Source organism: Thermobia domestica, chromosome 13, assembly GCF_964235325.1.
Source record: "Thermobia domestica chromosome 13, izTheDome1.hap1.1, whole genome shotgun sequence".
Classification (NCBI taxonomy): Eukaryota; Metazoa; Arthropoda; class Insecta; order Zygentoma; family Lepismatidae; genus Thermobia; species Thermobia domestica.
In genome coordinates, this window is record NC_137466.1 from 102624433 (window position 1) to 102640995 (window position 16563).

Below are 16563 nucleotides of genomic sequence, written 5' to 3' on the forward strand. Positions count from 1 at the left end.
CATACCGTGGGATTCGGTACGAGTAGCTTATGTGAGCTTACTCCAGGAATCTGGGTAATGGTGAGCATGAGTGGGAAGTGAGCTTGGCTTAACGCTTGAGCACCATGCCTGCAGAGCATGGGAGGGCCTGACTCGCTAGCAAGACAGCCTTGATCAGCAGGTTTACTGGAGACACTCACAAGTAAACCTTACGTTTGGGTGAATCGAGTTGCTGACTGAGACATATATGAAAAAGTAGTACTAAATGTGGTCAGTATTTCAGTGAAGTTGTAGGTGCGAAGCTCCAGGGGTTTAGGAGATACAGCTACCAGAACATCACATGGAAATACAGAATAGTCTTCATACAGTTGGAGGTAAAAGCTCGTAAGACCTCTTGTAACGACAAAAGGTGAATAACAAATATATGGGTACATATTAGGACTAGGGGGAAGTCATATAGTAAGGGCATACCTGACGGCGGCCATCTTGAAATCCGCCATTTTGAATTAAGGTTAAGTTTTTAAAATAGGAATAGGATCATGTGATACATGATTTAAGGCGCAAATTCAATCAGAAAAACAATGGTGACGTTAATTTTGATTTACGCGCAATTGGTAAAAAGTTACAGGGAAATTAAATATTGTTGCAGCATATGTATTAGTCCTTTACCCCACCTTGTAAATTTTGTGTTAATTAAATAAAAAGCAGGTGGATAAATATTAGGTCTATGGTAAGAGTTGCCTTGATGGCGGCCATGTTCAAATTCGCCATTTTGAATCAGACAAAAGTTTTAAACAAAACGCATAACATTGACACCTTATTAATAGCAATTTTTACCATAAATCCAATGTGTCACTGTTATGCGTTTAGTAATTGACACCTTATTAATAGCAATTTTTACCATAAATCCAATGTGTCACTGTTATGCGTTTTGTTTAAAACTTTTGTCTGATTCAAAATGGCGGATTTGAACATGGCCGCCATCAAGGCAACTCTTACCATAGACCTAATATTTATCCACCTGCTTTTTATTTAATTAACACAAAATTTACAAGGTGGGGTAAAGGACTAATACATATGCTGCAACAATATTTAATTTCCCTGTAACTTTTTACCAATTGCGCGTAAATCAAAATTAACGTCACCATTGTTTTTCTGATTGAATTTGCGCCTTAAATCATGTATCACATGATCCTATTCCTATTTTAAAAACTTAACCTTAATTCAAAATAGCGGATTTCAAGATGGCCGCCGTCAGGTATGCCTTTACTATATGACTTCCCCCTAGTCCTAATATGTACCCATATATTTGTTATTCACCTTTTGTCGTTACAAGAGGTCTTACAGAGCTTTTACCTCCAACTGTATGAAGACTATTCTGTATTTCCATGTGATGTTCTGGTAGCTGTATCTCCTAAACCCCTGGAGCTTCGCACCTACAACTTCACTGAAATACTGACCACATTTAGTACTACTTTCTCATATGTGTCTCAGTCAGCAACTCGATTCACCCAAACGTAAGGTTTACTTGTCAGGATTTCAGTCTGGCCGCGCATTCAGAGTATCCCACTCTTTTGGAGAATAGGGGCTACATCGCAATAGGCGAATCAAGGTTAAGGGACACACTATGCACTAGAACAAACTGTCCTCATTCGCGGAACTACGGGCCGGATGTATCTAACAGTGCCTGCCCATAACTTAGACCGAACGGCCGCAGTGCATCTTGCCAGCATGCGAAAGCAAGACCACTTGATCATATACCTAGGTATATACATCTTATGTTTTGCCATTCTCTTATAGATATATCAATCGATATACCCCACTGGGTTGAACAAAATAATGTAGCTCTAAATGTAAATTCTCACGCATAGATTTCCAGGTTTCTTTTTTCTAAACCTTTATATTAGCATTTGCCGGTAATATCTCTACCTATTGAGGTGAAACCAATACTAAAGTATACCCTCATCATGCTCTTAATTTTGGCATTTACAAGATGACAGACAATACGTAGTATGCTTAAAGAGATATAGCCCAAAATTACTGTTATTAATTTTTAAACTTTTAATTTTCTTTAATTAAAATATTGTCCGAAGATTGACATATATCAGTTGATAGATCACATCGGACTGGGCAGAAAGACTTATTTGAGGGTACATTTTCACACACAGTTTTCGAGAAAATCAAGAAAAAACTACCTTTTATGACATTAGAAATTATGCTGTTCGTTGCCATTAACAATTGACCTTTGTATTCTCCTGTAACAGATAGTTTATATATTTATGTGCTGTATAAGTAAAAAAAAAAATACACTGTAAACTTCCAGATTGTATCTATCAGGGGTGACACAGGTGGGTTTTGTACCCACGTGATTCTTTAGTTGAACATTTTTTTAAAAATTGAGAATGGTACAGTGATACTGGAGAAAAGTACGCAAATTTGGTGGTAGAAAAGTATGTTTAAGAGGAAGAATGATAAATTTGCGAGTAGAAACGCATGTTTAAGGACAGGAATTGTAAAATCTGGAGGAGAAAGATATTTTAAGGGGTAGAACTGTAGGGCTAAATTCGGGATACTTAAGGGGAAGAACGGTAAATTTGGCTGTAAAAAAGGTATTTTAAGGGGAAGAATGATAAATTTGTGAGTAAAAAGGTATTTTGAACTAGAAGAATGGTAAATTTGGCGAAAGACAGACATGTTTAAGGGAAAGAATGACAAATTTGGAGGGAAGAAAGGAAAAAATTGTAAATTTGGCGGTAGGAAGGTATATTTAAGGGGAAATGGTAAATTTGGAAGTAGGAAGGTATGTTTAAGAAGAAGAATGATAAATTTGGGAGTAGAAAGGTTTACTTAAGGGGAAATTGGTAAATTTGGGAGTAGGAAGGTATGTTTAAGGAGGAGAATGATAAGTTTGGGAGTAGAAAGGTATTTTAAGGGGGAAATGGTAAATTTGGCGGTAGAAAGATATTTAAAGGAGAAGAATTGTAATTTTGGGGGTAGAAAAATATGTTTAAGGAAAAGAATGGTAAATTTGGCGGAGAAAGGCATATTTAAGGGAAAGAATGGTAAATTTGGGGGTAGAAATTTATGTTTAAGGATAGGAATGATTAATTTGGGGATAGAAAGTTATGTTTAAGGAGAAGAATGATAAATTTGGGGTTAGAAAGGTATATTCGGGAGTGGAAAGGTATGTTTGTATTTGCCTAATGGTGTCATATATAACTTTCACAGTTACGATATACTCCTAACAATTAAACTCATACTACCTGTAATGTTTAATGTATTGAAAAGACAAAAACAAAAGGTGTAACCATGACGCAAAGTGTGTTGCCAAAATTTTGTAAGTTCCGGGGAAAATTATATGTAAATGAAAATTATATGCAAAATTTATGAGTAAATGTAGTATTATTCACACAGAACTAGTATATTTTAACCAAGCCGTACACATGGAGAAGGAGTAGGGGAATTAGAACCATTGTAAATTTACAAACAAACAACTTTCTTTTTTAAAATAAAGGAAACTCAAATTTCTAGAGCTCTCTTTGCTTGGCTACCTGTTTAATTAAGCCGAACGACAATTTTATCCTCATACGGACTTTGCACTGTTCCTGCACTGTGTAACCCTGATGCATTGTACTGGTATAACAAACAGGAAAAGGTGTTGTTAGCCACATGTTGCTAACCGTCTAGTACGATCGACTTATTGTGCGAAAATTTGTATATACAAAGTGAGTAGCCTATAGTTCTTTCCTGGAAATTGAAAAATCGGTGTCCTAATTAACTCGTAACTGGAATTATGGTTTATTGGTGATATAAATGTTAAAGTCTGAGAAGTGTAATGGCATAAAACAATTGTTATTATAAAAAAGAAAACAACTACGTAAGCATTTAATAGCTTTTGTTTCCTAAGAATGTTTCGAGCTCTGGTTGGAACTCTATCAACCATGTCAGAAGCAACTTACAATATTGTGTAACTGAAGTTATGCTCAACCTCACGATGGTCTACTACACGCCTCTCAGAATTATCTCCTGACTTATTTTCTTCTTTAGGATTTATCATTAAGATTTCTTGGTCTTCGGCATCTATGGCCATGCTAGCACGTCACGTTTGAGGGATGACGTCCCTCGGCCAGCACCCTATCCGGTGAAAGGAAGGAGGGAAGGATGGGGGAAGGAAGGAAGCGGCCTGGGACCTATATGTCAGGTACCACCTGGTGTGAATGAGGAAAACCCAGGTCAACCTTATTTAGAATGGCTGGCCTGAAGAAACTTTTCACACTTTTTCGACCGAATGCCCCCACCGGAAATCGAACGCGGGACTTTTCCTTTTTTGTTGAAAAAAAAGTACTTGATTCTAGATTTACTATGGTTCTAGTTCCCCTAAAGTTACTATAGTGGTCCTGTGTGAATACTTACTCACAATGTTTGCTGTTAACTATTCTATTTACATATTTCAACTCATTTTCGCCTGGAACCTACAACATTTTGGCGACGCACGGTTCCACCTCTTGTTGGCAGTTTTGTATAGCAAATAAAAGATATGTGCCACCCACTAAACTTTTTCGCTCCCAGTAATTACTTAAATCAAATCATGCCACACTGCTGTTATTACCGAACGATTTATTAATGAAATATCGATGTATGAGTTGTATGAGTCATTTTTGAAGAAAAAAAAATCAGTAAAGAACTTAAGCTTCAAAAGTAAACAGGCTCTTAGAAATTTTTCCCAGAAAAGTGACATATGTAATATTAAAAGCCAGTTAATAATATATGAACTTATGGAACATAGATATAAGTTAGAATCATGTCAGTAAGAGTGTCAACATACTTGTAAATGTATGAGCGAATACAAACTTTTCAGTTATTTTAAGTCATTGTCCAGCCATAGCGCACACAGAATTTTATTTTCATCTAGGGAGGGGGAGGGGGGATGAGTTAAGTTTCCAAATTCATTTTGATGCAAAGTGTTTGAATATATACCTTAATATGTAAGTGTTTATTTTTTCATAATATCTTGTTCAATTGCTACGTTAAAATCTGGAAAGCGTTAGCAATTTGGCATTTTCTGTGCTCAGGCGTCGTTGTGGTCTGATATGTTTGGATTGCTACAAGTCTATCTGCCAGTGGTAATTTGTAAAGGTTTTTCCCGGGAGATAGAAGAGGAATTTCGAGACATGGAGAACACCTCTTGAATTCATTTATGAACAATTATGCGTCACTATTAGTCTGTAAACTGACTATATGCTAAAGAGAATGCCTTACTAAAAATAATACAAAATTTACCATTTTTCTTTTGCTTGTTTTTCATAAGTCAAAGGAGATAATGAAATGCAACTTATCACAATCATAGATGATGTTATTCTACAATAGAAAATATGAAACTGAAGAATGTTCAGTGTTGCCATCCATAGAAATTACAGTGTTGCCCGAATAACAACGCCCCTAAAATCTAAGTTAAAGCAGCGAGTAGAAGAACGAATTCAACTGCATTTGGTTACTTATTTGTTTTGGTTTCCTGTGAACTACTTTTTAAATAATAGTTGTATTTAGTTTGTAATAACATACAGTTATACAGTAATAAATAGTTTTAACATACAGTTATTAAAAGTAAATAATAATATTTATTAAAAAGTAGTTCACAGAAAACCAAAACAACATGATACGTAACCAAATGCAGTTGAGATCGTTCCTCTAGTTGCTGCCTTAACTTAGCTTTTAGGGGCGTTGTTATTCTGGTAACACTATAATTTCTATGGATGGAAACGCTCAAAATCCTGTAGGTTTATATTTTCTGTTGTAGAATAACATTATCTATGATTGTGGTAAGTTGCATTTCATTATCTTTTTCCACCTATGAGTATACAAGCAAAAGAAAAGTGGTACATTTTGTATTATTTTCAGTAAGTCAGGCTCTTAAGTTGGTCATTTTGTGTTAAACTAAAGGCGAATTCTTCAGATGATTTTTATTAATATAAATGATGACCTTTCAAGTTTAAGATGTTAAAAGAAACGAGAAAACAGATTTCCTACAATTTCGATCAAATATTGTTACTATTTATTGATCATGTCTAGCAGCTACCAATAAATCCTGTAATAAAGCACAAGGTCTACTTATACTTACTGCGTACATCCAGTTTTCTTTCTCTTTTGCTGTTGTTTCAATAAACCCGTCTTTCGACACTTGCATCAACGAACAGAAACTAAAGAAAAAGGAAGACGATCAATCTTTTCACCTGAAACGAGTTCTTTTTTTTTTTTTTTTGTCAACCCAGAGAGTGATTGTGTCGCGACTATATAAACAGGGCCACGTGATTTATTCAAACACTCCGTTGTGTTCTAACGAAGGTGCGGTCTTCCGCAGGCAATCTTCCTACTTCTTCCTTCCTCACGTTGAGTGACGTTCCTCACTTCCTCCTCTGTATATCTCACCGCGGGTATCTGTGTCTGTCTGTGTAAGTGTGTGCATAACATATATATATATGTACTCTTTCCTTCTATCTATATGTAGGCTCACCAATTGCATCACGTTACCATATTACACAACACTCTTTGTTTTACTCATTTTTCCTCAATTGATTTGTGTATCTATGTACAGTATTTCCTCTTCGGCTTCAAAACTTATCATCAGTCCCCACTCTGTCTAAACATATTTTATGCTATTTTTTAAAAATACTACTGCAATCAAAGAATAATGATAAAGTTTAATTGTGTAATTACTGCTGTTTCTTACTGTTAGTACTATAAGTGTTACTATTAGTACCATATGTGTTACTGTAGGAGTATGTGTGTCACTGTTAGTGCTATATGTGTCACTGTTAGTATTATATGTGTCACTGTAAGGTTTATATGTACCACTGTTAGAACTAGGTGTCTCTGCTATAACTATATGTGTCACTGTCAGGAGTATATGTCACTGTTAATACTATATGTGTCAGTTAGGATTACGAGTGTCACTGTTATAATTATATGTGCCACTGTTAGGAGTATATATGTCATTGTTAGTACTATACGTGTCACTGTTAGGAATATATATGTCACCGTTATAATTATATGTGTCACTGTTAGTATTATATGTGTGTCACTGTCAGAAATTGCTCCAGACCCAGTTAGAGACCTCCCTTTCACTGGAATCGGAAACATTTATCCAGATATCTAGATCGGTACCTTTCCTCAGTTTCCGATCGACCACCCTCCCGGCCAGAAGTTAGGTCTTCCTCACCTTTCGGTAGGATCGTCCAAGAAATATGGAATTACGTGTTGAGGTACTACGTATAAGCTGAGATACCAAGTATCTCCTCCTGGAGATAATGATATGTGTAAGTCACAATTGGAGAGAAAAACCATGATCGTTGCACTCGCCCGGCATGGGTGAGGTATGGGAATGGAAGAAACAAATGTTAATAATGTATTTGTCGTAATTCATGGATCTATGAGTATTAATGCGTGTTGCCATTTTCTCTCAATACCAGATAATCTTTTACTCCTCTCTTTTTGCTGAGAAGAGAGTAAGTTGTTACGTCAGAGAGCACCCAGTTCGAAATGAGTGATCTAAAGCAACAGTGTAGTAGTTACCTACATTAAAGATGATGAATATTCACAGTATACATTTCAAATTTCAAAAATCCTCCTTCATGTCAGGGTTTTTGAGTTTGAGGTCAGGTAACTGTGGTGGATATTTCCCAATCTAGCATTTAGGGAACGATGCTCTCCAATTAGTAGCAAACTATTTCTGCATTGTTGTTTCGCTACTTTATATCCACTTAGAACTTCAATATGTTAGTCTTAATTCCTGCAATATATACATAAAGGAACCCTCCCTGTACACGTAACACAGTTTTGTTTTCTTCCTCCAGTAGAGGCAATCTAGCAGATTCTTCAACTTCTAACAAGTGGTCAACGTCAACCCATCTAATCCTCATATTTTAAGCAAAAGGTCGAATGAACACAAGATCGAGAGAGATTAAGAAGACAAAAAAAGTTACATTGTATGCGTATAAATCGAAAAATTCTGCACTGAAAATGCTTCATGAAACAAAAGAAAATACATGAAATTAATCATAATTAAAACGTGTCAATTGATATATTTCAGCGTATTTTCAACGAACTTAAAAAGTTCATTACTGAATTCTGTGTCTGCCTGTCCGTCTGTCTGTTATTTGCGATTTTGTTTTCAATTTTGAACCGTGCATTCGATAGAGCATCAAAAACTATCAGAGAAAGTGAATAAAATTTTTGCGTCACTCTTACCGTTCCCGAGACATTGGCCAAAAAATGGTCGACTTCCAGAGATTTAAGGAATCATATCTCGGGAACCGTAAGTCATAGAGAGATCATATTGGTGTTGATCAATATCTAAAAGAATGGTAAATATTTTGGTTCCAAATAGCAACCGGTGGCCACTGTCCAACTAATATCGGTAGCAAAATGTTTACCATCCTCTTAGGTATTGATTAACACCAATATAAACTCTCCATGAATTGCTGTTCCCGTGATATTGGCCAAAAATGGCCAATTTCTAGATATTTAACCAACCATAGCTCGGGGACCATAAGTCGTAGAGATATGATATTGGTGTTGATCAATATCTAAGAGGATGGTAAATATTTTGGTACCAAATAGTAACCGGTGTCCACTATCCAACTGAATCTCATATAGTTGGATAGTGGCCATCAACTAATATCGGTACGAAAAAGTTTAACATTCTATTAGGGATTGAATAACAGCAATACCATCTGTCTATGACCTACCGTTTTCATGATATTGGCCAAAAGATAGTTCCGATTTCGGGAGATTTCAGGCGCCAAATCTCGGGAACTGTAAGTCACACAGAGATCATATTGATGTTGATCAATACCTGAGAGGATGGTGAACATTTTGATACCAAATAGTAACAGGTGGCTACTGGCCAACTGGCCACCGTTTTCCAGATATTGGCCAAAAAGTTCGAATTTATAGATATTTACGATCGTAAGCAGCCATATCTCGAGAACTGTAAGTCATAGAGAGATGATACTTTGTTAATTTTTGCGAGAAAGAGAAGGTGCGGGTAAAAAGATTTACTTTTACATCTACGAATAATTAGTCATCCTTCCCGCTTCATCTCTCCATTCTTTTTAAGTTCGTTCTGGCAGTGCCCTATGAGCATTCTTATTAATGGTTTTATTAATGAATCTATTCATCTTTCGATCCCGTATAATCACCTCATTTTAACGGTTATTGGAAGCAACGGATTTAGCTTAAAGTTCTGCATTTAAACTAAAAGTGTTAATTTACTGTGGTTATCTGTGTATCTTTGCAGTATCTTAATTAAAGGTACAATGCTGTAACATTCCTCTTCCTTTCTTAATATATTTCTGGATATTAGCCATTGCAGACTTAGTGTACGGTCAATGGGCAACATCGGAATGTTGTTTCCCATTTTTCATCTGACAAAGCGAAAGATGAATATAACGTTTTATATAATAAAAGGAAGTTAAATGGAATCAAGTTAATACTACACTTAAATATAAGATTTTTGTTTGTATTATTTCTTAATTTTATTCAGAAGAATCGTCACTGGAGTACAAAAATTTGAAGGAAAAATTACATTGCATTAAAAAGAAAGGAAAATATACCCTGAAGTGCCGGTAGATTGTAGATATGCTAATAGTAACGAGTTGCTGCTCTTTTAACCTTGAAAATGGCTGTCACATGACGAGGCATAGATTCCACTAGTTCATGACCTGCCAAACGTGTTCCAGAATTCCCCCCAAAATCAGTTAAGGGTGCCAGTGATGAATAACGTGCTTATATACCTCTTTCTAGAGTGGCCTAGAGATTTAAATGGGATTTAATTCCGGGCTTCTCGGTGGCCATTTCAGCAGGGATTCAATCAGTGGAACACACCTCAAAGAATCAGGTGGTAACCAACAGGATCTGCGACAGGAGCAATCACCCTGCCGGTATAATGTATTTCCATCCGCACAGCAGAAAAGCATGAAGGGATGTAAGTGATTCTCCAGCAGATCTACATACTTCAATGCAATAAGGGTGAATGGTACATGTACAAAATTCCCAAATATTGCCAAGAGAAAACACTCCAAACCATCAGAAAGTCACCGCGACCTTGTCCAGTTCCAATCTGGCACTCTCAGTCAATGGCTTCGTGGGACGGGAGCCAGTTTCTTAGCCTAGCATCGACGTTATGCAGTCGAAATCAAGACTCAGCACTCCATGCTACCCGCTTTCAATCGTCAATGGGCTAGTTACGGTTTTATGTGCTCCATATAAGACGAGTCGAGGAAACGTGGAATGAGAAATGGCACAATGGTACTCTAGTAGGTTGTCCGCTTCTGAAATTTTACGTTATTGTGAACTGCACGTTATTGTGAACCGTACTGACTGTCCGAATGGACATCTAATTGAATTGGGTGGTCATCTGGCTACAGTTTGCTGACTTGGTTATGTACAATACAGTTGAATCTTCGAAGATTACGATCATTAAAGACAGTTTGTCTTCAATTTTGCCTCGTTACTCTTACTTTTGCCGCTATCTGTGAACTCTCCAGAACCGTAGCTAGGTGGAGGGGGCGAGTGGGGCGGCTGTCTAGGGCGCTGATACCAAGATGATGTCGAACGAGCAAGAAGAAAGAAAAGTATTGGAAATGAGTAAACGACGAGTCACCCTGTAAACGTATTGGCGCCCTTTTAAATCAATATTGTTGTTGGTTTGCAAAGAAATAGATTTGTTAAAAATTTTCTTGTTCGCTCCGCTAACAACGCAAACTTTTCAATAAGACCCACAAAAAGTTTGTACTTATTAAATTAAAAAGTTATTATATATGATTTGTTAATGACGATGTGATATAGGGTCTACAAGATGCCAAGTAATGACTTAAAGTGTACGTAGGTGCGTTTCAAAAATTAGAAACGGTGAAAGCCTGAAATACGTGTTTTGATGGTGATGAGTTTGCTTAGATAATTACGCTTTTCTACCCAATCGGATTATTCACGACTGGAGAATGAAGGCTTTGAGAAATTCGCAAAGAAGGTTCCTTTTGAATTTTCGTTACGTTTCAAAAATATTTTCGCCGTAAAAGAATCGAAATTAAAATGTTATTTGTGTTGTCACATACAGAACAAAATTATGGAAATGTACAATTATTATGGGAAATTAATGATGTCACTCACTTCGAACATTTTAAAATCACTTAGTTTTTAATGTATTGAAACTTTATTTCTTATCGATAGTATGAAACGTTGTAACTAATTGTACTCTAAATTTCCTTAACTGTTCCCCAAGTGAATTTGATACCAACAAAAGGTAAGTTTGTCAATTTTACCAAAAAGTCCAAAATAAGCCTCTTGAAAACAGCTCTTATGTGTAAAAGAATACATAATTATCACTTTTGGCTGTTGCAATGGTCTGCCCAAGCATCTAGATAAAAGTTCGGCGTAGCATAATAACAAAAGCTGTTTTCTCTTATATATGTAAAAAAAAAAAAAAAAAAAAAAAAAAAAAAAAAAAAAGCTTGGTAAGGTGAATGTAGGGGCGCCGAAATCTCTAGCTACGGCTCTGGTACTCTCGCCATACTCTTGATACTGTAGAATAAGAAAACCTCACTCTTGCATGATTTCTGAATCGAATTCCACATGGGTCGAATACTTATTATTAGTCTTTGATTGAGAGTATCTAAATAGCGCTTTTTACACATTCTGCCATTTACACCAGTTGCTTTGAGAGAGTTACACTTGCAGCTATAATATTTTGCAGCAGCGTCTGGAAATACACAGAAATGAGATAGCAGCCCCACAATATATGCGTAACGCTGTCTTTCTCTAATTCAATGACATTTCAGTGTCTATGTCAACTGTAAGCTCAGATAAGTATGAAATTCATAATCTCCTTAAAACAACATTGTAATGTTACTTTATACTCCAATATTTTACGTATATTATACAATATTACTATTTTTAAGAAGAAAAAAATAATATGGTGGTATGAGCTGTTAGTTTGGTGAAACGTTGGTTTCCGTGTCTTATTGCTAGACCCAAAGTTTCCTACCTCCTGTTTCAAGAATTCTTCCATGGATTTGAATCGACGAGTAAACACCAAACTCACCACTTGACCGAGAATGAAACCTGGCGTTAAACTTGAGCAAAAACAGGACCATTAAGTATTCTACTGCAGTTGTCTAGACTACTGATTTACCCCAACCTTTAGATTAAGTATTTCAACATTGGTAAAGGCTCAAAGTAAAAGAATTCTTTTAAGAGACTATAAAAGTTCAATGTGGTTAACGCAGATGAACGAGCAGACTGTTTGAACTGCTGGATATACAGTTGTGGAATTTGATGTATGGGAGCTTTCTACAAACAGAACTGTGAGTTTTGCACATTTTAACGATCTTTAAAAAATTCTTCTCTAAGAGAAGAGAAACCATGCTATTATTATGCTCTATATAAAAGTACGAAATTCGATTATGGAGTCTGTTTGCTTAAGAGTACTAATATAATTGGACAAATTCAATATGGGTTGACGCAGAAGAAACAGCTGGAGGAAGGGAGGAGCTACAAAAATATTGACTTTGGTGGTGACAGGTGGTAAAGTTACTAGTTAATATCTAAACTTTGATGGTATAATTACTCTTTTTGTTGAATTTTAGAGTCCCTTTTCAGCACAAAGACTATATGAGACGTGGACCTAAAAATTTAATATGGAATTCAAACCCCCGCAAGGATCCAAATTTTATTACACTTCTGCGGGGGAAAGGAATTTAGGTTCCTATGCACCAAAAACACTAGATCAGCAGGGAGGGCTGCCCTATTATTATTCTGATAGATAACAAGCATTATAAAAAAGGCGCGAAGCATAGTTTTTGTCAACGAAATGTAAGAATTCTTTTAAGAGATACTTAATAGTTATAATGGCTGTAGTGTACCAAAATTAAAACCGTAAAATTATTGTAATTAGTGAATAGTGAATATTCATGTAAAGATTTTAAGGTTGGCTTGGATATAAAACACTAACTGTCTCAAATAGTTGGATTATTTCAATGTCCACCGGATTATTGAGAGAAGCCCAAAACTTACTTTATTTCACCAGACAAACATTTGAAACTCCCGGACAAGGAAATGCGGAAGGCATGTGGATTACATTCTGACGTTTCACATAAGTTTGACCCTCTAGATTCAGTCATGCATTTTGTCGACCACATTGTAAGTTTAAAGACTTGCTATTAGCTCTTAATTATGCAAGTTGTGTGAAGACTCCGCCTTCGAGGTTTACTTGGAGAATCACGACGTCTGTTAATATTGCCTTCGCTGTTTTAGATTTTCTGTCTCCTATTTCAAGCACAGCACATATACTAATTATGTTAAGAATAGTTAATGGTATTAAAACTGGTTATGCTTTAGCTCTCAATTATTTCTTTGCATTGTCTTCATTACGCTTTATTCCTCTCTGTCGCAATTCTATCAGTTACCAGTCTAAGATTAAGGCAAATCGAGAACTGAGAACTTGGAGTTCGATTCTCGATTGTGGCTTCAATATTTCTTTTCGTTCACAGAATAACATAGTTTTTATCAACATATGCACAATTAAGTGCTTTTCAAGCAAACAAGAAAATCGTAATAGTATTCTAACCACCTAGTTAGGTATTGCGAGTGTTAACGAATATACTGAATAGGAATTTTTACAAATGAATCATTACCAAAAGTACAGCCAAGTGCAAATTAGATTTAAACTGAGGTATACTATTATTAAATCTTTTCCGAAAAGTCCCAAATGTTCTTCAATTTTGAATCTAAAAGTGAAAATGAGGCTCGAACGAGAGGTTTCGAAGGAACGTAAAATGAACACCTACATTTATTTCAGTCCTGAAATACTTTCTGAACGAGTACTGGGCTTTAAAGTTTTTGAAATATGATTGTCAGTCACTTATTATTTTTTAAATATGAATTTGAAAATCGATCATGATTCAAATTAAAGTTTTGAATCATGAAATAAAAAAAATATGCGTTATCAATTTAAAAATTTTGTTCAACAAAGTGTGGTTTCTGGATGTTAATTATTTTATTTAAGAAAATATACAATTATGTGCTGAAGCCCAAATCAACTGCATTTGAAAAAGAGACACAGCACAGCTTAAAAGTTTGAGTAACGCAGCATTGCCATAATAGATATTTATTTATTTCTGTTTGCGTTTAATATCCCACATTTATAATATTTATTCTAAAGGAGACGAAGAGAATGAATGGTCACAATGAAATGAATAGCTAAAGAACACTACATAAGTGCGGGATTTCAACCAGCGAGGAACATGTTTTGTGATCGCTAGCCTAATCCGTTTAGACGACTTGACTATGTTAGTCGATTCAAAGATTAAAAGATGTTAACATTTCAAGAAGTTCTACATTTGAAAGAGCATCATTAGGGGACTTAATAGATTCCCGTTCTTTTAGTCATGTTACACACTTAAGTATTGAGTAATTGACATTTTTAAAGCTTACTTCAATGCATAAATAGTGAACCATCAACTGTGTTTAACAAGGAAAATCAAAGACTTTGATCATATTCTCTGTAGCTGGCAACACTTTGTTCTCGAAAATTCACCAGCATTCGAGGATATCCAGAAAACATAACTTTATTCGTTGCTAAAGACTGAGGAGGCTTCGGGTCAATTTGTAGAAGACTAAAATGCCTCCTAAAAGACATTGCAACGTCACTAGTGTATCCAGCGCCTTGGAGAAAGATGGTCATAAATATGCATAATGTCCCTAGGGATTTTGAAACTTGGGGATGCAGAATAAACTCTGGGGAAAGCTATCTCATATATATATCTAGACGCAACGACTAGACTTTTATCCTAAAACATAGGCAACTACACTATAAAAATATTGATTACAGTTAGACAAAGTGAAGTACGACACGAATTACAAAAACTTTTAAAAAATATAATGACATTGCAGATAAAGTATCGTTACCAAATACTAACAGATATAAATTTGTAAAGATGATAAAAGATATAATCATGAAACATTATTCTACTTTTGTATAAGAGAAGAGGAAAAGTCTTAAGATGATAAATTTCATATAACATTAATAAGTGATTCTTCTTCTTCAGTGCAGCGCGGATCTTTGCTACTTTCAACCAGAATTTTAACAAACATTGTTTTGAAATTTACTCAGATTAGTATTTTAGACAGATTCAGCAGGGATCGCAATTCAGGACCTTTTTGCAAATATAGAATAACTACAAGCAAAATTTTCTGAGAGTATTTTTAAGAGCTAGGTGTCTGGTTATTGTTGCAAAACGACAACGAATATCAAATGTTGATACTACTTTAGAAATTTTCCAAGTACAATGTTCTTTGAATTTATGGCCAAATTTTGCCTGTGACGATGCTAGGAAAAGAAATAGCAAAGTAACATGTGACAAAAAAGATGATGTAAGTAAGGCAGTGAAGAAAGGGTTTCTTACTTACTTGATATGAATGGAAGTACGTACCACTAAGTTAGTCGCTTGTTGTGATTTGTGTAACTGATAAGTTGCATTTTTAATGTTTACTAATTCCTTGTGCTCAACATTTAGATTCAAATTGGAACCGCTTAACTCCTCACACGATGCAATACTTAACTCCTCACACACTGACAATGTGCTAATGTCTACCGGAACACAATTTTTTCATGGTAGGTAGGCAACCCCTTTAGCACAGATGTCGTGCGGGGTGTTTGACAAGCAAGGAACTTACGTCACTTCACACTTCCGCTTACTGCACCAAAGATACCAGGTCAATAATTGCCATAGCCAAAGAAGCATTCAACAAGAAAACATCACTCTTAAATAGGATGCTTAATATTGGACTAAGGAAGTTCAGGTGCTATATAAGGAGTCTTGTAATGTATGGTTCAGAGAGATGGACATTATGGAAGTTAGAGAAGAAATATTTAGAGAGCTTCTAAATGCTGTGTTGGAGGAAGATAAAATGGACAGAGAGAATAACAAACGAAGATGTTTCACGAAGGATAGCAGAGAAGAGGACGCTTTTAGCCAGCATTCTTCATAGAAGAGCAATTGGATTGGACACATCTTTACAAAGAAATTGTCTTCTTCATATAGCGATTGAGGGAAAGATGGAAGGAAAGTGAGGAATAGGAAGAAGAAGAACACAACTGATCGATGATTTGAAGAATACCAAATATATTGGAAATTAAAAGAGAAAGCTGAAGATCAAGAAACGTGGAAGAAACATTTCCAGGCCTAAACCTAAATAAATAAGCGTCATTAGTCCCGGGACCTGACAAAAGGCAGAATACTTAATAATAATAGTGAACCCTTGTCATCAAATCCTTTCAGTTCTATGTCACTAAAAAAAACTAACATTTTTCAATTAAAACAAATGTTTCTTGGATGCACTTGCAGTGTAAAAAAGAATGAAAATCCGTTCAGTATCTCACACTTATGTGCTATTAGGATAAAAAGAACGGTGATTAATGAAAGTGAATGATAGTGGAAGCATTGATGTAATTCAAATGTAGAAGGAAAAACCCCGAGAAAACTCACATACACAATGTTATCCACCACAAGATATGTCACTTCGGATCAA

The 16563-nt window shown here is 35.6% G+C and overlaps 1 protein-coding gene across 2 annotated transcripts in view; it reads right to left on the reverse strand.

Annotated features, from left to right (window-relative positions):
• LOC145668402 (cytochrome c oxidase associated subunit FA4L3-like) overlaps positions 1-16563 on the reverse strand; it is a 326595-nt gene that overhangs the window by 299563 nt on the left and 10469 nt on the right. Inside the window, exon 1 of one of the 2 annotated variants that reach the window (XM_081736202.1) lies at positions 6098-6241. The exons of the other annotated variant lie outside the window; for it this stretch is intronic. The gene's annotated coding sequence lies outside the window, so the exon portion shown is untranslated. Of the gene's footprint in view, positions 1-6097; positions 6242-16563 lie in introns of those variants that run through there. 2 annotated transcript variants of the gene reach the window in all.